The following is a 23,485-nucleotide window of genomic DNA, read 5'->3' as shown; positions in this document are numbered from 1 at the left end:
TCTGCCTTCCACACTGGGGTCACCCCTCTCTTTCTCTATCCATCAGTCAAAAAGATTGTGGTAGGTATGGAGTTGTCAAGAATCTGTTGTTAGAGAATTTGGTTATAGCATGTAGGACCTGAAGAACAAGCCTGGGTGAACCAACCTCAGAAAGCTTCAATGTCCTGACCAGAAAACTGACATTTAAAGAATGCTTGATGCAGGCTAGGGTGAGAGCATAAGTTATAAGCGCTGGCCAAGCAAGCATGAAACTCATGAAGACCTGAGTTTCAGCTCTAGAACACCCTTTTAAGAACCAGGTACCATGGCTGTGCTTGTAACCCTGACACTGGGGAAACAGAGGCAGGCAGATGATAGATTCCTTGCCAGCCAGCCTTATCTGATGCATGATTCCTGGGTCTCAGTGAGAGGCTGTCCCAGAAAAAACAAAATGAACACCACATAAGGAGCATGATATAGGGATGAGCTCTGAATCCCACACATGTGTATACATGTGCACCTGCACCCTCACACACAAGAACATACACATACATATACATCTACATGTATACACACATACGAAAGAACATATAATTTACAAAACTATTAATTTCTTTGCAAAACTAAAAATGCCCTAGTAATGACAGATATGAACATCATCAACAACAAATGGAGGGAGACAACAGAACAGACAGTCAGAAATGGGAAAAAATGTGTCAATGAGCTCCATGTCACCTGAGGTTTCATAGGGCCACAGGCCTGCCTGGAGCCTCTGCTTAGATGCACATACATTAAAGAGGACTGGACTCCATGGAGTTCTGGGAGGACCAAATGAAGTTACATAGTTTAAAAAGTAAATGAAATCAAATAAGTAAAAAGAAACAAAATTCTAACAACACTTTGTGTTATTTTACATATATATATATATATACACATACATATATATGTATATGTGTATATACATACATAAAATGTATATATATGTATGTGTATATACATACATATATATGTATATATGTATATGTGTATATACATACATATATGTATATGTGTATATACACACATATATGTGTGTGTATTCATATATACACACACACATATATATGTGTATATATAAATAGTAATATATATATATATGTATATATATATATATATATATATATATATATATATATATATATTACATTACTAAAGCCATTTCTAAGACCTTTGTGAGTTTTCTCTCACCAAATTGAAGCATTCTAAGGCCTATAATCTTCACTAAACAGCATCTCCATCTTAGCCCCTCTGGATGCTTTTTTGATAGTCTTAATACTTTTTAGAGACTATTTATAGAAAGCAACCTCTAAAATAATTTTGTTTTTAAAAGGTCAAGCAGATGATGTGTGTTTAATGGTTGACCAAAAAGTTCAATTTTTTTTTTATATCTTGCCAGAAGTTCCACCGACCTTTGCCCTCATTAACCTTTGTCTTTCCAAAGCGCATCTCTTGAGCATATTTCTAATCTAATAATAGCAGCTAGAAATTACTTACTGTGTGTGTAGCAGACCCTGTCCTAACTGTTTTGCTGATAGTAACTCTTAATTCCCCTAGGAACCCCGGGCAGTAAGTATACTGCTAACCCCACCATGCATGGCGCAATCTGAGAGTTTAGGAGCTACACATGTAAACCAAGATTGTGCTACTAGGGACTGGCTATCAGGAGATGTGAAACCAAGCCATGTGGTTCAAGATCCTGAGACTCTAACCACCGCACTAACCTTCTTAATACAATCATTAGGGGCTCTAAGACCTACCAGAAGCTTACCTCTCTTTGTGACTGGAGTTACTGAAAACCCATCAGAGCTATACTCTTCACATTACAGATGTAACTGCAGAGTACAGCTGTATCCAACAGACTTGCCACAGCCAATCATTGCAATCAATATGATTGGATTCATTTGATGCTCAACTCTAATTCTCATCATTAAGACTGACAGGAAGGATTCTGGCAGAATGGCACCATGTCTAAAGGTTCCCACCATCAAATCTCACAACTCAAGTTTGATCCCTGGGACCCACATCCTAAAAGGTGGCTGTAGAGAACCAGTGCTCTCAAGTTGTTTTATGTACCATGCGTGTACATGGATGTGCACACACACACACACACACACACACACACACAATAAATAAATAAACGAACCTAAATCTTTTTAATAGAATGGCAAAAAGGTGCTGTATTTTGTTAGAGTGTCAACCACTGTCTGCCTGGCTCACATGACAGGGCTTTAATAGTCACACAAATGAATGAATTGTATGTGCAAAGTCTGTTTAACTCATGGAGGGATACATCCTTTGGCTTCAGTTATCCTCATACTCATGTGGACAATAAAAATGAGACCTTACAATACAGATTTCTGGTTTTTTTTCCTCTTCCGTATGAAATTTTATTTGGGGGTGGGAGGAGCACAAGGAAATAAAATGGTAGCCACAGATAACATAAAAACGTTCTACCTGAAACTAAGACTGTAAACTATTTTGGGTGAATTCTTTCTTAGATTCTGAAAATGAGAGGCCCAAAGACCTTAGGAATAAAAATTTCTAATCCCCCCGGGGAAGCATGCTGGGCTCCTTAGAAGGAGCCACAGACAATGGGCCATTAGTTAATGTTGACCTTGACTTAGGGAGGATAAGCCTGGAACTGAGTCAGCTCCTGGGACACCTAGATAGAGGAGATAACAAGGCCAGAACTGAGCTGGTTTCCAAAATTCTACAAGGTCTCACCAAATATAATGAATACAGCAACCAATCAAAATTGCACTAATGTCTCTGCTTTGCCCCTACCAATCATATTAGAGGCTACCTAACTCTTCCGGATAATTCCCCTAGACTTGCATAAAAGGTGTCCACAAGCCTCTCAAGTCACCACTATTTTAACAAATGGTTGACCCCCGCATGCTGGTAATTTGTAAAGAATAAATATTCTTTGTCTTTGCATATGATTTGAGTCAGGAGTCTTCCTTCAGCAATTCTTGGATCCTAACAGATACCTCTGTCTTATATGTCATACAGCATTATCTTTCATATTTGCTATGTAATTTTATTTATTTATTTATTTATTATTGGATATTTTATTTATTTACAATAAGGATGTCATCCCCTTTCCCCATTTCCCCTCCCTAGAACCCCCTATTCACCCCCCTCCTCCTTTATGCTTTCATACCATTTTGATTACATGCAAGTATTAAGGTCAGTTCTAGGTTGAGGAACTAGCAATACAATAGATGCAAATAGTCAAGGGACAAGCAAGACAATAGACACAAATAGTCAAAGAACAAGTAAGGCATTGAACCCAATTACGTGAACACTCCCATGATCACTGTTTCTAAGGGCTTATCAGAAAGACCAAAGTATCTGAGCCTACTTTCCTGTCCTAGCCCAAGCTCATTTTCATGTCTGAAGCCTACTTCTTTGTTCTAGCCTAAAACTTAGATTCCTGTCTGAAATTATTTCTTTGGTCTAGCCTAATATTTAGGTTCCTGCCTGAGATTACTTCTTTGTTCTAGCCTAAGATTTAGATTTTTACCTGAAATTACTTCTTTGTTCTAGCCTAATGTCAGATTCCTGCCTGAAGCCTACTTCCTTGTCCTTGGCCAATGTCATATGCTGCCAAGCAGCCCATTTCCTTGTCCTTGGCCCATATCAGATTCTTGCCAAGCAGCCCCAAAGGCTCTCTGCTTCTCCCCCTTTGTTATTTTATTAACAAGACTGAGTCTGTCTTAGGTTGTTCTGACAAGAATGCCTTCCTTACCCATCATGGAATATGCATTATCAAAAGCAATGCACTTATGTCTTAAGTTGGTAAGGTTCTGTGCAGAATCTTACCCGCCCTTAGCTTGCCAGCCTGTTAATTTAATAACTCTGTCTAGGGGATAATACAGATTTCTAATGAGGCAACAACAAAGGCCAGTGTGTCTGATTTCAGGAGTAATTGAAGAATTTCTCATCCTGGTCCTGGCTAACAAAACTCAAACATTCATGACTGTAAACTGGCTTCAGACAAATCTTGCATAAGTCAATTTTAATCCCAAACACTTCATGGGACATTTATGGACTCAGCTTTGTCTCAGTGCAAAGTGTCTCATAGAAGCTGTTTTTAAGACCCTGACTAAATTAAAGTGACAGAAACTGTTTCTCTATGACCATGACCCCAGTAAATAGGGGTAGCCCTTCAACATTAATCTCTTCAGAGATGTACTCCAGAATCCAGCCACAGACCATGTAAATGTTCACCTTCTCTCCAGATTTGCCCTAATGAGAAAATCCTAACCTCTAACACAAAACCAAAAGACAGCAAATGAAAAAAATAAATAGTCATCATAACATTTCTTCTGTATTGCTAGTCTTTTTCCTGTGGATTTATTCTGAATCTATTTGGTCCTTGTCATAAAAGCTTGGCTGATTCTTACAGCATCACCTGTGTAGTCTTCCCTTGGCTTGGCTGCTGGCTTTGATTTACTTAGAAAAGAATGTTCCTTGAGTAAACACTGTAATGTTTTGTTTTTTTTTTTTTTTTTAATAACAGAGGATGATTTGAAACAAAGGTTGGATTAGAAAGTAAATGTAAACTCAAAGTTTAATTATGTTCATGTCTTAATGTAAGTTCTTAGCCAGAGATTTAAAGCACTGCACCTCTGAGCTAAACTTGTCTTTCCAGTTTTGTTCCTTCCTCTCTATTATTGGTGTGGGAGAAAATGTGTAGGCCTTCGGGGTCAATTGGAGTATTTGTGCAAAGGCAGTTACTTGACAAATATTACACATGGTTACAGGGATAGGCATAAGAGACACAAGCATGAGAAACAGTAATTATAACATGGTAAATATGAAGGAATGGAAATATATGTGGAACCTGGTGGGATAAACCCTCCTGGTTCCTCCCAAGGTAACTGCCATACTTTTATCTTAAATGTCCCCCCAAAAGCCCAACTATTAAAAGTGTAGTTGTTAGCCAGTGACACTCTCAGGAGCCAGTGGTGACTTCCAGGGCTTGGGTCTTGTAGAAGGAGGTTTAAGTCAATGTGTACATTCTTGAAAAGAATCTTGGGATACCAATCCATTCCTCTGTCCCTCACTTCCTCTCACATTCTCAGCTTTCTGGCTGCTATGAGGTAAGCTTCTTCCTTGACAAATGTTCTCTCTATGTGTTGTCTCATCATGGGCCCAAAGGAAACATCCTAACCATGGGTAACCTAGAATCTCCAAGCTAAACTCAAGCAGACTTTTCTTATTTCAAGTTTTCTATCTAATTTTGTTTTTCCCATAGCCTCAAAGTGGATTAACCAGCACCTCACATTTAAACAGCCTCCATGTTGAATTTCTCCAACTGCGTGTCAGCCCCAAAGCCAGCCTTCACGTCCATACACATATGTAAGGACCTCTTCTAAGGAATCCACTGTATCAAATCCTAAAAATACTGTTTCATCGCCCCCATCCCAACCCTCATCCCAGCACATCTTCTCGAACAAGTCTTCCATCACCCATTTAGGTAATTCTGAACTCATTACCCACACAGCAGATGAAATGAATTCTTTAAGGTTTTTTTTTTTTCATTTTGAATTACACATGCCTGTCTGTATTTCAGTATATTCAAAGAGTATGCTGAAGAGGAGGGGGGTTGTCAGCTTCCTCTGGATCAGGAATTACAGGCAGTTGTGCACTGCCCAATATAGATGCTACTACTAAGAGCCACTGACACATCTCTCCAGGCCCAGGATAAACATTCCTGTCTTCTTTATCTTTTACCTCCCCTGATCCCAAGGCTGGGGACTCAGAGCCTTGCTAGACAAGTAACTGATCTACTCTTGGGCCAAACAAACCTCTAGTATTTTTTCTCTTTTAATATGGCCTCTAATTCCTGGTGGGGAAAAAAAACCCTTGTTATGTAAATGGCTCAGGTATTCTTCACTGTCCATTCCTACTGCTCCAGCCTACTCCTGTGCTTTCCTCACACAACTCACTAAACTTTCTTTTTTATTGAGTTCCTATATTCCCCTTTATCTGAGTGAGGGTGGTTTGTTATATGAAGCAAGGCCTGACTTTGTGCCCCAAGCTAGGGGTTGGAGACAGAGCTCAGTATATATCATTCTTCGAGAGTATCCGCATTCTATCCCCAGAACTCACATCAGACAATTCACAGCTACTGAGATTTCAGCCTCAGAAGCTCAGGCATCTCTGACCTCCTTGGACATTCACACACACACGTGGCACACGGATACACACAAGGAGACATACTCATACAAACAGATCCAAAAACACAGGACATACTCACACAGACAGACAGGCACACATGGCAGACATTCACACAATCACTCAAACACACACACACACACACACACACACACTCATGGGACATACTTACTCAGACACTCAGGCTGACATAGACACACAGACACTCATGCAGACAGACACATAGACACTCACACAGACACTTGATTGAAAAAAAAAATGGATATGAATAAGGAATCAACCCTGGATGGCCTCAAGTTTACAACCCTCCTTTTGGTGTCCTAAAGGCTGCAATTATAGGCATGCTCACCATGGGGTTTCTCCATGCTCTCTACATGCAGACTATTTCCCTCAGGTTCATAGGTCAACTTCCACATCTCAACACAAGCACATTTTGTTAGTCCAAGTTTCCCTTGTCTTCCCATCTCAATTCAATTCTAGGTTGGGCCCTTTTCACTTCCTCATAGTCTATCAGGGTGATAAGTTCACCTGTATCTGTGAAGGTATCTGATTAATAGCCTGTTCTGTTATAAGAGTGTAAGCAACTGACAGGGTAGAAACCAGAACTATTTCTGCTCACAACTAATGCTAGGCTGACATCCCAACAGACAAGTCCAAAGCGGAATCCCTGAGGACAAATGACACAAGAAAAGAGCAATGTGTTGTCCTGGGAAGATGGCTGGCACAGCACCATCATGTTGAGTGTGTAAAGAGTCACCCCCTCTATGTTTTGAAGGCCACACAATCATTTATCAAGCAGAAAGAACTCACAGAAACAAGCAGACAGAAATCAGGCAGTTTGTCACTGCTCACTATGCTTGGAGCTCGGGTGAGGAACTGTGACATATCAGACACAAGGCTGGAGAGGCTGAGGACGGAGCCATGGAAGGCCTCCTGTGCTCCATGAAGCAATTTGGATGTGTGCCATCAGCCATCAGAGGAGGGTTATAAAACGGGAGTGAAATAGTGTCCAGATTTACATTTTAGAAACATCACTCTCCTGGTTGAATGAAGAATGCCTTTGACAGGTTGATGGGAGAGACCTGTCAGGGTCTCCTGATGGGAGACCATGCTACAAGTCTGCATCAGAGATGACTCATGAGCCAGAGTCCTGTGAGCCAAAGCAAGGATAAGGGCATAGACAGTTAAAAAGAGGTGAAAATGAGAAAAAAAGGTGTTTTAAATCAATGACTATTACTCTCTCACCATCTAACCTTAAGACTGTTGGCATTATAGATGCATCCTACCCATCCAGCTCTATGCGGGTTTCGGAGATGAACACTCAGGCCCTCATGTATGAAAGGCAAGCTATTTCCCCACAGAGCATGTCTCCAGCCCACAGACCCTTCTTTCTAAAGGCATGTATTTTTATACCCTAATACTACTGACTGTCAAGTTGAATTATTACACGGATGAGCACCTCCACCAGTCTTGACCTACAAATGACGTCTGGAGTAACAATGGGCCTTGATACTGCTTAGCATGAAGGCAGTGTTGAACTCAGAGAAGCACCCTGAAGACAAGCCCAGACCTGCATGTTGGCCCTGTCTCTTACTAGTTATGTGGCCATGAGTTGCACGGAAACTTCTGGAAAGTGGGCCTGTAATAATGCCCATCTTAAGGCAATTCCAGATGCTCTGAGAGACAATTCACACAGCTCAGAGCTCAACCCGAAGCAGATTCACTTCTCAGCAGGTAAAGCCTTCTTCCTTTCATGGTTCTCCTTCCACTGCGATGTCAAAGCCTCTTTGCTTATTCCCATCCCTATCTGTTGCCCATGATAGAAAAGGTATCCTGGGTCCCTAATTGATTCAGTGGAAAGGATATGACGCACTGTCTACCGCTGATAACAACTGCTTGACCTCCATCCTGGTAAAAATTGTACTTCTTAGCAATAACTTTCCAGTAAGAGAGCTACACGGTGGATATAGTACAACAATCATTAACAATCTGGTTTGCTTGACGTGAGACTAAATATTGAAGATAGCTAGGCCATAGACCTTACAGTATGTGGTACCTAAGGAACCCTGGATGATATTAGTCCTCATCTTCTTCCTGATTAGGCCCCCTCTCCCTCCATCCTAAACATACTTCTACTGAGTTCCCAGTAACCTTACATCATCCACTCCTGTGTCTATTCACATTCATGACTTCTTATATAAAAACCCAGGCCCATTTCTTCCCTTGTCAAAAGCTCACCAATTCTACCTGTGCTCTCAAAACCATCTCTTGGACAGAGCCTTCTCTAATCTTCAGGACAAGAGGAAGCTCCCCGAAGCCTATCATGGTGCTGATAACCCTTCCATTTCACACTTAGCAGATGTATGTTTGGGACCCACTCTTTCTGAGGAAACCTCAAGTACAGTTTTCATGCAGGCAGCCACCAACTTCTAGTCTTCTTCATCAGTGGGAGCAATGAGAAGAGTAAATTCCATAAGAGTGTGAGCCGAGGAGACCAGCTCACATGTGAGCCAAGGAGGTCAGCACACAGAGCCTTGAGGAGGCCTCTCAGTAAAGAGCTAAACATTTATTCAAACAACTCTGGAAACGCTGAGAATATAATTTGCCTCGAGAACATAATGTTCACATAATGGCTACCTGAGTTATTGGGACAGTGTGACATGTCTTTATTTCATTTTACGTAAGCACAAGAAAGCAAGGGTGGTTAAGGCCTGCTTATGTGTACAGTACGCACTTAACAAAAAAAAAAAAAAAAAAAAAAAAAAATAGTGACACATCTTTGAATGTGATGATAACTAAGAAAAGCAAATATTAAAAGGCGTCCTTAAGAAGTCTGCATGCCTGTGAAGAGAAATGGTGTTGTGGAAGGTTTCAGTGTAATTTGATAAATGTCAGAAGCTTAAACTATTTAAACCTATCCATCAGGTGAGGACACTGCTCCTGGCTTATCTGAGCAGTTGCCAAGCCTGCCTGTTTAGATACAGATACTTCCTGACAGTAGAGAGGTGGGGGAAGAGAAGGAAGAGGAGGAGAAGGAAGGGGAAAAGGGGGAGGACGAAGAAGAGAAGGTGGTGGTGGTGATGGAACAGGAGAAGAAGGAATGGGAGGGAAGAAGAGAAGGGGTGGGAAGGGGAGGGAAGGGAGCAGAGGGGAGTGTGGAGGTGGAGAGAGAAGTGAGGAGGGAAGAGGATTAGCTACATATTGGGATTAAGGTAACTCAGCAAAATTGCCTCTATTTTCCTTATCCCCAGAGATATCTTGGCCAAGATAGACATGGCATAGGCAAAAGGTCAGCCTTGATAATAACTTCTTCCTATGTACCTAGCCAGTGGGCAGGAGTCCCTCTAATGAATTGTAGTCATTGGTTTAGGTGGATTGGCATGAGTTTCCTATGGTACTACCGTCTTCACATTGACTAGTCCCAAGAGGGTCTCAGACTCATTGGAAGACAGGTAGATACTCCTCTGCCTCAGGCATCTTCTGGAGAGAACAGAGACACCTTCAGTATCCACTCTATGTCCAAACCTACACCTAACCCAGAACCTTCAAAGACAGCCCCAAGCTGACACAGACTCCTGGGCAACAGCCTTTGACTATAGCCTGTCCCCAATGTTCACAGCAGAGACATATGTGCACTATAATATGAGGACACCACCATCCTGGGGGGGGGGGGGATGGGGAGATATAGTGGGTCCCGTGTTCATGGATGACACTCTGTATCTAGACTAGCATCATAGGTCCTTCCAAGGTCAATGGAATTCACTGATATGTTCTGCACACCGCTGGCTTTCTATATAAAGGAAACTGGAGAGTCTGGAAAGCAGCACAACTCAAATCCCCTCTGACAGTCATAGGACGCAGGAGTTCCTACACGGCTTTGGAGCATCCTTTAATGAAAGCTATGAAACCCATGACTTCAGAAATGTATTTGAAACGTATTTCCCAAGAAATCTTTTTTTTAAATTTATTAGATATTTTATTTACACTTCAGATGCCATCCCCTTTCCCCATTCCCCCCCCACCCCCCTTAGGAAACCCCTATCCCATGCCCCCTTTTCCTTTTTGCATTTATATATATATATATATATATATATATATATATATATATATATATATTTTTTTTTTTAAAATGTTAACCATAGGCTTTATAAGTTTGGAATTGTTCAATCAGAGGTGTAACCCACTAACCAACCTAGATATAACAACTATCTCTGACTGGTGGAGATACATGAACATCTGCCTCCCTGTCTCCCCCCTCTTTCTCTCTTTCATCACCTAGCTTCTCCTCTTCTTCTTCTCCTCTTCTTACTCCTTTTCTTCCTCTCAGTACTTGTCCTACCTTAGCTCCTCCTACACATCACCCTTCCTGTTAAAATGAAACTTTTCTCTCAAAATACAATTAGAGCATAATTATGCCAATTTGTACCAGTGAGGTACAAGATAGTCCTAATACCCAGTCCATCCTTTTGTTGACTAACCAGCACCTCTGTCATCTATCCTAACTAAAACATTTAGTTCTGAACTTAGGATGAATGTCAGCTGACGACCATCCACTCAAATCTTTTCTCTCAAGGTAAATAGCTATAAATTTTCAACCCCGTCAGAAATCCAGAATGACTGAGTTAACTATAATTGTGGGAAGCACAAAGCATAGCTTCTAAAACTTAGCCAATTTATAGAGACCTCTGAACACCTGGACACTCGCTCTACTTCAAAACGTTAAAGCATCTGTTCTTCTGCCTTCTGGCCCAGGATCATCTGACAGACAGTGCTGCAGAATTATTAAGGGCTGATTACTCTGTCTAGGCAGATATAATCAGTAGACTATTCTGCAAGTGTGTCCTTTTCTGGACAGTAATTTGTCTGTAGAAGGAAAGTGGCAATTCTTACCTAGTGGCTGTCTCACCACAACTGGAGTAACTCCAAGGATGCTCAATTCCCTGGGCTTGGGGACTAAGGTGGTAAATGTTGGACTGTCTTTCTAGGGAAAAGTAGTGGTTTTGTGGGAATAGAGAGGATTAGCTAGGGGTTAATTGCATAGCCATAACCTATTAGTAGAAATCTGTATAATTAATATCAAGATGAAGATATAAATTCTTAAATGGCACCAATTTACTTTGATTACAAATTTTAAGGTTTTCATTGGCATGAGCTTCTTAGTGATATAAGAGTGAGATGAATATTGTTACTCTCATAGGCATTGTACCAGTATAACACACTTAGGAATACAAAGCTTAGACCCAGTCCTTCTTTAACTTTTTTTTAACTGATTTGAGATGGTCAGCCTGTGAGTTAAGGGACTATAGCAAATTCATGACTTGGAGTTTATTATAAGGGTGTTCTCTATGTTTTATTTAGAAATAGCTGAGTGGAGTTAACAGGCAACAGTCCAGATTACCTTACATGGATAGTTGGTTTTCAAAACATCAGAAATCCTTACAATTGACATGACAAACATTTCAGTATTAATGTTCATTTTCATTAGAGACCTGTCTGCTCCGGACAGCTTCCTATATTGAATTCTAAGAAGAAATTGAGCTTCCCAAGAAATTTTTTGGAGGTAAAACACACGTTAACGTCTGTCTGGAAACTATGGGTTATTTTCATGTTATCAGAGACAGAGACTTGGTATTGGAGGGATGGGTTTCAGGTGCAGGGTTGTTCCCTAATTAGACCATCATAGAAAATAATTCCTGAGCCATGCTTCTTCCCTCTATGGATTCATGCCACCATTGCTAAACCCACCTACCCCACAGCACTGTGAAAGGAAAGGAAAGCATGCATGAAGTCCTGCCTTGGAAGCCCACAGGCAGAAAACACACACTGCTCAACAACACAGGATTTCTGCAGCTGTGTAACCATCCTGTTGTATTTTAAGGAGAAAAACAATCATAGCACAAAATCATGGCAGCATAAACGAGGTTTCTGATATTGAAAGAGAGAGAAAGCAGGACTGACCCAACTGTACCATGGGCAACCATGTCAACCAAGCTGGTAAACTATCCTGCAGTGAAGCTGGTTTTGTTTATACCCACTCTGATGGGTCTTTTAAACAGCCTCATGGAATGCAGATGGTCTTGAACTCACTGTACAACTGAAGATGACCACAAACTCCTAATCCTCCTACTTTCAGCACCCCAAGAACTAATATGTGATATCATGCCTTATTTATCCAGCACTAAGGATCAAAGCCAGAGCTTTGGACATGCTATAAAGGCACTCTCTAGACCAAGGCATATTCCCAGCATATCTTTGTGATCTGTAAACTTTGTTTTAAGTGCTTGCTGCATGTTTTAAAGAGGATCCTGTGGCTCTGGAAAGAAGCATGTATTTCTCTCCATGCTAGATAAAGAGGTCATGAACAGATTAAGACAAAATTCCACTAGGAGTGGTGGCGCACGCCTGTAATCCCAGCACTCAGGACTCAGAAGCAGGCAGATCTCTGAGTTCAAGGCCAGGCTGGTCTACAATCAGAGTTCCAGAACAATCAGGGCCACACAGAGAAACCCTGTCTTAAAAACCAAAACCAAAAAGAAAGAAAGAGAGAGAGAGAGAGAGAGAGAGAGAGAGAGAGAGAGAGAGAGAGAGAGAGAGAGAAAGGAAGGGAGGAAGGGAGGAAGGGAGAAAGAGGGAGGGAAAGAGGGAGGAAGGGAGGAAGGGAGGAAGGGAGGAAGGGAGGAAGGGAGGAAGGGAGGAAGGGAGAAAGAGGGAGGGAAAGAGGGAGGAAGGGAGGGAGGGAGGGAGGGAGGGAGGGAAGGAAGGAAGAAGGTAGGAAAGATTTATTCCACCCAAGTCCACCTCCTCACTGAAGAATTCTACCTCAGCATCTATAAATCACAAAAAGAGGCACCTATACCACTGAAGATACAGCCACACTGCCTTGGAAGCACACCCCACCCCCCCATCCCAGCCTTCCTTCATCTACATAAAGTTATGAAGTGAGAGGGATTCTTCATGAGCTTCACCCCTCCCTCCTCCAGGGAAGGATCCTGTGAAGATCTGATGATCGTCACTGCTCCTCCTCAAGCTGGAAATAACAGGTCCAAACCAGAAGAAACAGCAACTCACCAAACAACTCCAGGAGTCATTGCTCTGTGGTCAGGTCACTGCTAACAAGAAAGGCCTTTGTAGAACTGAGCTTGTGCCAGAAGCTCCTCTTCCTGGTTAGCGTTGGCTTTCCTCTATGTGCTTTGGTTATAATGGTTTTTCTCCCTGCCTTCAGCCTATATTAATTGTAGGCTGATCAAAATGGCTGAATCTAGGCCTCGGGCATGTAGAAAAGAGAGCAACCAAACCAAGCTGGGTGGCTTTGAACAGGCGACAGAAATAACGCACTTCACTTGATTATAGCTCTAACAGGATGGAGGAAGCCAGTCTGGTGTTGCTAGAACTTTCCATGCTTCAAGAGAAGTCTGGTAAGGTAATAGTTAACCAATTGATACACATTGGATCAGATAATATATAGATTTAGGTTTTCCTTAGAAACCTGGAGGTATTTAATTTTAAGCGGTCATTATACTGTATAGCAGATAGTCCAGTACAAGGATTCTAGAACTAAACTCTGTGTTTTAGTATCTATTCCTTGCATGTAGTGGTGGCAGTGGCCTGCCATTCCAGTCATCAAAAGGTAGAAGGAGAAAGATTAGGAGTTCAAAGCCGGACTTGCCTATATAGCATGTTGAAAGACAAGTTGGGTTACATGGGTCTGTGACTCATAACACAAGTAAACAAAAACTCCAGCTCTGCCTCTTATTAGTTACATGAATGTGTGCCATTTGTTCAACCTTAAAAATGCAGAGAAATGAGAGTTCATAGTTTACAATACTGTTTGAGAAAGTATGTGCGCATGTGCACGCGTGTGTGCACATGTGCGCATGTGCACGCGTGTGTGCACATGTGCGCATGTGCACGCGTGTGTGCACATGTGCGTGTGTGCACATGTGTGTGCATGTGTTTTGCTGAAGATGAAAACTAGTCATCTTACACACTACACAAGCATTCTGCTACTGAACTACATACTGAATACTACATACTACATACTATGGATCACATCCCCCAGCTGTGTTTCTTATATGCCATTGTAATTATAGTAGTATTGGTATTTCTATATATCCCAGAAATGCCTTGAACTCAGGATCTTTCTGTTTCAGCCTCTTGAGTACTGTGTGTTACAAGCATGTCTCACTATGTTCAGCTTGTTTTGAGAATAACTTTAGGACTTCGGATGATACCTACGTAAACAAGAAAATGAACAACGCACTTCAAACTGTTTGATGTCTCATATGCATTCCTTCAGCCTTATCCCCATCATAACTCTGAGAGAAGGAATAACGCCATAGAGGAGGAATGTGTGACCCTGGAATTTCTCAGGACTATTGCCTGGTAATAAGTATACGTGGCATTTATAAAGTGTCCAGTGTTTTACCCAATAGCACCCTCCACAAAATAACACACACAGAAACCCAGTCTAGAAAGTCAACTGGAAAAATCAGAGGTCTTAAATCTGCATTTGCAACAGGCCTTGCTATTCCATAACTCAATAACTAAGTGAAATAAAAATGTGATTCAAACCAATGTGTGTATTACTTCAATCAATAAATGCATTGTTCAATGTAGTAACCCTTTGGAGTTAAGAGATGGCTTTACCTTCTACAGGATTCATTTCTATGCATTCTCTTTTACTAACTCTGTAGTGGTGTATTAAGACAGAAGTTCATTATGCAGCCTAGGCTAGCCATGAGCCCATAGCTATCTCCCTGCCTTGGATTCTAGGATGCTAGTATTACAGTCATGAACCGCTGTGCCAGCTAACTTTTTAACAATGTCTTGTAATAATTTACTTTCCCTTCTGACTCCAAGACCTTTCTTCCAGGAAATTTACCAGCAGATTATCTGACTACCCAGGCCCGTGGCCTAGAAACTGCTAACGTAGGACCAGCCTGTCAACTACATTTTCCTGGTTCTTATTGGCTCAAGGCAGATCCTTAATGTTATTTAAACAGAAGAGACAATTTGAAATTTTTTAGTAGATGAAGTTGATAGTAATAATTTTAAAACAGCAATGGCCATCACCTGGAGATAAAAGGTCTCATTCACAGAGTATCCCTCTTCTGGATAAGCTAGAATGTCTTCTAGTGAAAAGGTCAGTGGAGCCGCACCCACTTCCCTGTCCTTTCCTGAACAACAGAGGTAGTTTCTCCTGCTCTGTGGCAGTCAGTATTTGACAAAGTGGAGATGATACAGAAGAGTCCTCTTATTTAGAAGTCCTGTTTTGTGAGTTTTGGTTCTTTTCAGGAGCTGTGTTTAAATCGAGTCATTGGATGCAGAATGTACCCATTATCAGAAGTAACTACTGAAACTGGCATTCATCAAAATTGGGAGCTGGGGAGACAGATGACTCAGTTGGAAAGTCCTGACCTTGCAAGCATGAAGACCTGAGCTTGGATCCACAAGGAAAGAACAGCAGGCTCCTTGCTGTTTATAATTCCAGAGCTGGGGGAAGGGAGTGGAGACAGGTGGCTCACCACAGCTTGTTGGTGACTGAGTGTAGGTGAATTGATCAACTCCAGGCCAATGAGAGACCCTGGCTCAAAAATGGGGTCCAGGGAGGTGGCTCAACAGTAAAAAGCCATAGCCCTGAAGGCCTGATGACTGGCTTAGATACCCAGGACCCACAGAAACAGTTCCTATGGAAGAAGCTGGATGTGGGAGATGTCTGTAATCCCATATTCCCTACATAGAGACTGGAGGTGGAGACAGGGGAATGACCAGGAAGCTCAGAGGTTGCTGAGTGGGTAACTAGCAGCACTGAAGAAGAAACAGCAAGAGACCCTGCCTCAGAGGTGGAAGGGGAAACTCACTTCTTAAAGTTGTACTCTGGCCTCTACACACTCTCATGTGTGTGTATGTGTTCCATACATACATACACACACACACACACATACATATACACATACATACATACATACATACACACATACATACATGCATACATACACACACATACATATACACACATACACACACATATATACACACATACATACATACACACATACACATACATACATGCATATATACAGAGAGCTCTAAGAGGATATCCAGCATCTACCTCTGAAGTCTACTTCCATGGACATTCATGTACATGAACACACACTCACACCCACACAAACATGTACATGGTCAACACATGCGCACACACACACACACACTTTCTCTCTTTCTCTTAAATCATAAATTTTTGCTATCAAACTTTACTACATTTAAAAATAAAACAACTAGAATTTTAAGGCTCCAGTCAAAAAAGGCAAAGGCTCCATCTACCTACAAAATATATCACCTCAATATTTGTTTATTTTTTAGTGCTGGGACTTCAACAAGTGTGTCACATGTCCTTGACATGCCTTCTTCTCTGAACACTGGAGCTCCACCCTAGGCACTGCACACTAAAGATCTTTCTCCTGTGACGGTGGTCTTGAGCCTCTTGCCCTTGAGAGGCATTTTTGAGTTTATCAGTTTGCCTAAAGAAGCATTAATCCACCCTAAGTTACATTCCCCATTTTCAAATATCCTCTGTAAACAGTTTAGCCAATTTGGCCACCATCGATTAAGGGATATGTGTGGAACCTTCTCCTTGCTAATTACACTGAAATGTGTAATTAAAACTATTTGCACATTAATCCTACTAGAAAGAAAGGAAGGGGGATAGAATTTCTGAGATCAGTAATGTGAACCTTTCTTTAATTGTCATCAGGTAAGTGAGTCCGGTAGACCAATCTGATATAGGGAAATAAAGAGTACTGGAGACAAACTGATTATTCAGCAATCCTTCCTGGAAAAGATGACATACGTTTCTCCCACTCTTCCTTTGGTTTGTGCTTTATTTACTATTACAACATTAGCAATAGAATAAGGCTTTCAGTCTTGAGGTGCAGCTTGGTGGCTGAGTGCTTCCCTAGAATGTACGAGGCCATGGGTTTAATCTCTAATATTTCAAAATAAAAATTAAAAAAACAATAATAAAATACAGCTTTAGCAACCAGGCTTCTGAAACATACTACACCTTCTCTATTTTATTTTTTCTGAGCTGCAAACATTTATCAAGTAGGTTGCATGAGTGGGAAATTTGGATACATTTTTAAAATGGGGAGAAGTCTGTTTAAGTAGATGCTTGTCCAAACAATTGATCTCTAAGTAATTGGATAAGAGAATAAAGCCATAAAGGTATACAGTAAAGTAAACTATAAGTGTCTGAAATGGGCATCTTGGCCAATTCCCTTGAAATGGACAGTTTTCTGGAGTTGCCTTAACAATCTGACCTATGGGGGCTGGAGAGATGGAGAGATGGTTAAGAGCACTAGCTGCTCTTCCAGGGGTCCTGAGTTCAATTTCCAGCAACCACATGGTGGCTCAGAACCATCTGTAATAGGATCTGATGCCCTCTTCTGGTGCGTCTGAACATAGTGACAGTGTACTAACATACATGAAATGAATAAATCTTTAAAAAACAAAACAACCTGACCTATGACTTGAAAAATACCTCAAATAATTTACTATATAAAAAGTCACATTGATCTTTTATGACATATCTTTAAATGTTAACATGACCAGATTTATTCCAAACCTGCATAAGAAGGAGGAAGAGGGAGAGGAGAAAGGAAAGGGAGAGGGAGGGGAGGGGGGAAGTATTTAAAAATTCTAGTTTTTTCAAATCCTTTTCTTTCATCTCAAGTATGTGTCTAACTCAGATGAGAACAAAAGCAGTTTTAGCCAGAACGACCTGGGAAACTGTGGAGTGAATCACCCTGCCCCACAGAAGCTAAACACAGCCTGGTTCCTGCACTGTTATTGTAAGTAATTTGAGAAACAGAAATTGAAATCAACCTGTTGTTTCAACCAATTGTTGAAGGTGAACAAGAAGTTGAAAAGAAACATTTTTACTTTCTGTCAAAATCAGCATTAGTGGGCAATGAGGTAGGAGTGGGTGGGTGGGTGGGGGCACACCATCACAGAAGCAGGAGGAGGGAGGATGGGATAGGAGGTTTCTGGGTGGGGGGATGGGGAAAAAGGATAACATCTGAACTGTAAATAAAATATCCAATAAAAAATAATTTCAAAAAAAATCGTGAGACAAAGATGGGCACAGAGAACTATTTAGGCTTTAAATGGTGTGGGCAGTCAGATTGTGAAAGTCGTTGGCCAGAACACAGACTTCACCCTGAAGGTGTGGTTGAACTAGTCACAGAATCTATGAGGTCTCTTTCTTTCACTTAAGGTTCGTGATGAAGTGGCACATGGAACAATGAGGAGACATGGCAGAGACACGTGAGATTTTTGTACAGGACAGTTCCTTCCTCTGTCCCTTCTCTCCTGCCACCTGCATCTCTGTCCCAGCTCTTTGCCAGGAAATGTGTAAATGTAATGCCCAAATAAAACTGATAAGGAAAGCTTACTATCACCTTCTGCAAATAGATACCACGAAGCAGGCAGCATCTAGGCTGGGAATATCCCAAAGTGGGAAGCTAAGCTCCCTCACCCAGGAAAAGCCCTGTTGTGTTGGGGGCGGGGTCAGAGTGGAAAAGCAGGAAGCTAAAGGATTGTCCTGTGATTCTATCCAAGCAGGTATATTCCTTCTTCCAGCAATATTTAGCTGGGGGAGTAAGAAAGGTAATGCGACTGACTCTGAGGTCATCTTAGTCCCTCAGAGTAGAGTCGTCCAGACACCCTTGCCCCTCAACCAAAGTGCAGTTTGCAGCCAAAGTCATGGAGGTGGGTCTAAAGAAAAGAGGAACTGTAGTTCTCCAGCAAGAGAATTTAGGGATATAAAATTCTCTTGGTCTGAGAGAGTTTGGGCTGATCACTCCAGGGCATTCAGTAGCCACCAAAAGAAAAAAAAAAATAAAAAGGAGGAAAATGAAGATTTAAACGTAGCAACTCTCTGTAACCATAACAGAAGGTCATGCAAGAGGAGCCTGGAAGCCTTCCGTCTTGCCTACTCCAGTCACATCTGTTGGGGCTAACTTATAAAGGACACTCCTTTCTGCCGCTGTCCAGAGTTCCTTGAAATTGGCCATATTGAACAACTCTTTCTCGTTCATTATTGACTTAAAACCAAACAGGTCTCTCTGCTTACTGCCTTTCTTACCCTGACTGGTTCTCCTCTGGTCTTATCTGCTTAGTGGAATCGCCACAAATATTTCACACTCTGAAGGAGAACTTCACTAAAGACCTGTGGGGAAAGATCCAGGGGGTCGGAAGCCATCTCAAGACAAGTGCAGAGAACAGACCTGAACCTGTACCAGGGAACACAGAAGCCAGGAATTCCAGCAACAGCACAGTGGCATGAAATTATGTCAAAGCAAAGCTTCCTAGTCCCAAGGGCACATCCAAATGCCTGGAGGAGACTGAGGATAGCAAAACTGATACAAGCCAAATGCTTTCGGGAAGTCCAGGAGCCTCTTGGGCTGCATTCAAGCTTGAGAACCAGAGTTTACACCAAAGTAGAATAGCCTGGGCTGCAGGGAGGGGTGCTTGGCTTTCTCCACCTCTAACCAATATCTTCTAAGCAAGGGAAATAGGAAAGGTCCACGTCCTGGGGATGAGGAAAGGCTTGGTTTACTGGCTACTACCCTTCTCTGAAGCATCAGTTCCTTTCAAAGCCCACACAAACAGCAACCAGCAAGGGGCCATTCTATTTACAGAGGCCTGACTACTTTCATTGTGCCTGATTCCTCTTTGTTCTTCCCTTCTTTTTCTCCTCCTTCCTCCCCTCCCTCCTTCCATTCTCTCCTCCCTTTTAGGCACAGAACAAGCAACTCTTACGATGCGGATTGGACATCGTGGGAGGGATAGAAGAGAAGTAGGTGGAAGAGAGATTAAGACATAGTGCTTCTACTCCCAGATTTGGACAGTAAGCGTCAATGCCACCAGTTTCCTAACCATCGAGCTGCCTGGGGATAGTGGCAGAAACGCTTTTGCTTTTGGCAGAGGAACAGCAAACTGTCTCAAGCTGGCTGAGGTGAAAATCTGGGCAGATCAGGACTAGGTGTGGGTGCCCACCATCCAGCCTGAACCAGACAGGTCCTGCAGTGTGGAGACTGGAGGGAGGTGGGCAGGAAGCCGGCAACACCCAACATGCCATCCCTTTGTCCTGTGGGCAGTGGGGAAAATCTGATGTGCAGAGAAGGCCCACTGCCACACTTGTAAGACATCACTACAAGTCTGAGCATAGCCTTCCCCCTTCCCCAGTCTATCGGCAAAGCAGCCTTGACAGTTTTGAGCGGGATGGGGTTCCAGGAAGGGTCCTAAAAGTCAAGTCCACTATATCGGGGAAATTGATGAATTGCATGGAGATGCTTGCCACGGAGGCACTAGGCAAGGACATGCGGCAGGGACACGGATCCCATATTGTACATTTCCTGGCTCCTAACACCCTGCGCTCTAGTTTTCCGCCGAACTGATAAGAGACCAGTATTCTGCAGTCACAACCTTCCCTGCGTCTCTCTCCATCTAGACCGTGCCTCTGCCAAGATTGCAAAGGACACTTTGACACACCAGGAAGGAGCCACAAGCGGGCTACAGCGCGCCTGCGGGAAAGCGTGTCTGACCAAGGCTGAGCGCGCACAACCACCCGGAGCTCTCCCGTCGCTGCTGTCCACGCATGCCTGAGAGCTCCTCTCGCCCCGGGGTCGGGAGAGCTTTCAAGACTCACCAACCCTCAGACTCTGATTTCTAAAAGCACAGAGTCTGAGGCCCCGACGCTTAGGCGAAAAGGGACAAGGTCAAGGTCTCCCCTTAGTCACCATCTGCCCCGCCTTAAGCAAGCTCTACCTGCATCCATTCGTTGGAAAAACGGATAGCAGAGTCCAGTGTGCCTGGCTGGAGCTGAGGGACCTTACCCTGACACCTTCTGACCAGTCTAGGGCCACAGCTGTCCCTTCTTTCCTCGCTTTTCTGCTCAGTAGTGATTTGAGGGGTTGTGATTAAGACCAATCGGTGATCGCACAGCAGCCGGGTGGCTCCAGACCGCCAGCTACACGGGCGCCGCGGCCAAAGCTACAGGGCAAGGTCCTCAGCTGGACGCACCTCATCCCCTCCCCCAGGACCGCGCCTTCGGCGGGCTCCTAGCGCCCTCGGGTCGGAGACTCCCCGCCCGGCCCCGCACAGTCTCCGGCACGCACCGTGCACACAGCCGCCTCCCGCCGAGAGGCTGCTTGGCTCTTTTCTCTTGGAGTCTAGAAGCAAACTCGGCTTTAAGTTGACAGCAGGCTAGAGCGGGAAACTGGGGTGCGGGGGTGGGTGTGCACAGAAATGGAAAGGGTGTGCGTGTGACAGCAGGAAGAGAGGGAGCTAGAGCGCCCGGCTGGAGGTCGGAGGGGACAGAAGCTGGGGACGACGCGACCGGCGAGGTCGCCGAGGCAAGCGACAGCGCCTCCCGCGCGCGGGTTACCGGAGGCTCGGCGCCAACTCACAAGGTCCCGCGCGTGCAGAGCGACTCTCCGAGCTCTTGGGAGTGGGTGGCTTTGGGGGTCCCCGAGGATGTCCGCCCGGTCGCCGGCTGCAAGAGGGGAAAACCAACACAAACAAGTCACCGGACGCCAGCGAGACGGCCGCCAGGAGCCGCGAGGACCTCTAGCACTCCGCACCAGGAATCGGGCGGGCGCAGGGTTCGGGCTGCCGGGTGTAGACTATAAATAGCAAACTTTTAGAAGGAGTCAGCTAACAAATGAGAGGAGTGGTTGTAAATGTGTGAAGGACCCTCCCCCCACCCCACCCACACACCTTGAGAGAAAGACCCGACATTCCTTGTCATCCTCCTGGCACGGGTTGCATTTTAATATCTCTAGAATTTCCAGCAGTTTTGTTGCTTTGCTTTATGCGCTCCCGTACTGCTCCCCCTCGGCCCCACTCGTGGCCAACTCAAGAGCCAGGAAGGGCAAATCCTCCCTGTACTGGGAGAGGGAGAAGGCCCGGGCGGGTTTCCCAGGAGGACTTGGAGCCTTAGTCCTTAGGGAGAAAGGAAAACTGCCAGGATTCGGGGTTCACTTGAGGTACCGGGACGGAAATTTGGACAATTCCACATCTGAGAAGGAATTGCAACAGGGGGAATTTTAAAAGCCACAAGAGTAACCTGGAGGGCAGGATTGCCCTTCCCAGACCCAACAATGACCTCTAGTGAGAGCGACCTCTTTCGGTTAGTTTCCTTGAACTCGGAGCCCTGGAAGGACCGTGGAGAGCCGTGGCACACACTCGGGTGGGTGGGAAGGGAGGGTACCTTTTCGCTTGCTATACAGATGCAGGATTTCCTAGCAGCTGGGGCTACAGAATAGCACCAGTGAGTCTTCCTCGCTTAGCTCTCTCCCCCCCTAAACTGCCTCGGGAGGCAGATGCCTTTTTCCACGGGGGTTCACACCAGCCACCAGGAATAGGGCAATTTGTCTAATTGATTGAGAAGCCCATTCCACGCGTTCACCTTTCTTTGGTCCTTTGGCCCTGGCCGGGATATGGGCGAAGGTGAATGGGTTAGTTCGATTTTTCATTTTCATCTTGTTTTCTCAAAAATATAATCACTGGAGACAGGAAGCACCACACACTCCAAGTCCCCTACACTCACGAGGAGGTTGCAGCTTTAAAGCTTTCCTAGATGCTTCACAGAAGGGGGCCCAGGGTCAAAAGGAGGTTGGTGTGGGAATTGTGTCGGGAAGAAGAGGGTTGAAGGTGAACAGGGTCTGCCCTGCTCGCTTGGGAAGTTGGATTATCCACGTGGGGCCTGCGCAATCACGTCACCCACTGGGCCGGAGGAGGCCTGTAGCTACGAGAGTAAGGGTAGTGGTCCTTTCGTCCACCACCCCGCACCCCCATAGTCCACCTCCCCTAACACCTTCCCGCCCACCCATGAAAAGGTCAGATGTTCTCGGTGCGTTTTGCGAGCTGAGGATCTCGTACTCCGTGGGTGGGTGAATGTCACTGTCCTCAATTGCGCTTTCCCAGTAGCCAGTCCTGTCAGTTGTAGCCTCATAATCCCTTTTCCCAGGAGACCAGCCTGGCTTGGACCCAATGGAAAAGGCCAAAGGGCTAAGGGGTATTGGGCAGCAGCCCTTGCTGCCCCGCAGTGTCCATAGCCCACGAGTCCACGCAGGCCGGTGTGTGCGCATCCTCTCCGCCAGCCCCGGCCAAGCCTGTGCTCCTGCCCTCTCACTGGAGCTATGGACGAAACCATGCCACCTCAAAATCCTCTGTCCCGGGGCCCAGAAGTCCTTCCCGGGCCCCATTTGGACCGGCC

General features: G+C 44.0%; 1 protein-coding gene across 1 annotated transcript in view; it reads right to left on the bottom strand.

Annotated features, from left to right (window-relative positions):
* Positions 1 to 22,124, bottom strand: part of Esrrg (estrogen related receptor gamma) — a 613,235-nt gene extending 591,111 nt beyond the window's left edge. The window contains exons 1-2 of the mRNA XM_076941590.1: positions 21,985 to 22,124; positions 21,675 to 21,760 (exon numbers count right to left, since the gene is read on the bottom strand). The gene's annotated coding sequence lies outside the window, so the exon portion shown is untranslated. The remainder of the gene's footprint in view (positions 1 to 21,674; positions 21,761 to 21,984) is intronic.
* Between the last annotated feature and the right edge of the window lie 1,361 nt (positions 22,125 to 23,485).

Source organism: Arvicanthis niloticus, chromosome 10 (genome assembly GCF_011762505.2).
Source record: "Arvicanthis niloticus isolate mArvNil1 chromosome 10, mArvNil1.pat.X, whole genome shotgun sequence".
In the NCBI taxonomy this organism is placed as follows: Eukaryota; Metazoa; Chordata; class Mammalia; order Rodentia; family Muridae; genus Arvicanthis; species Arvicanthis niloticus.
Note: the sequence above shows the minus strand (reverse complement) of the source record. Positions and strands in the feature narration are given on the sequence as shown.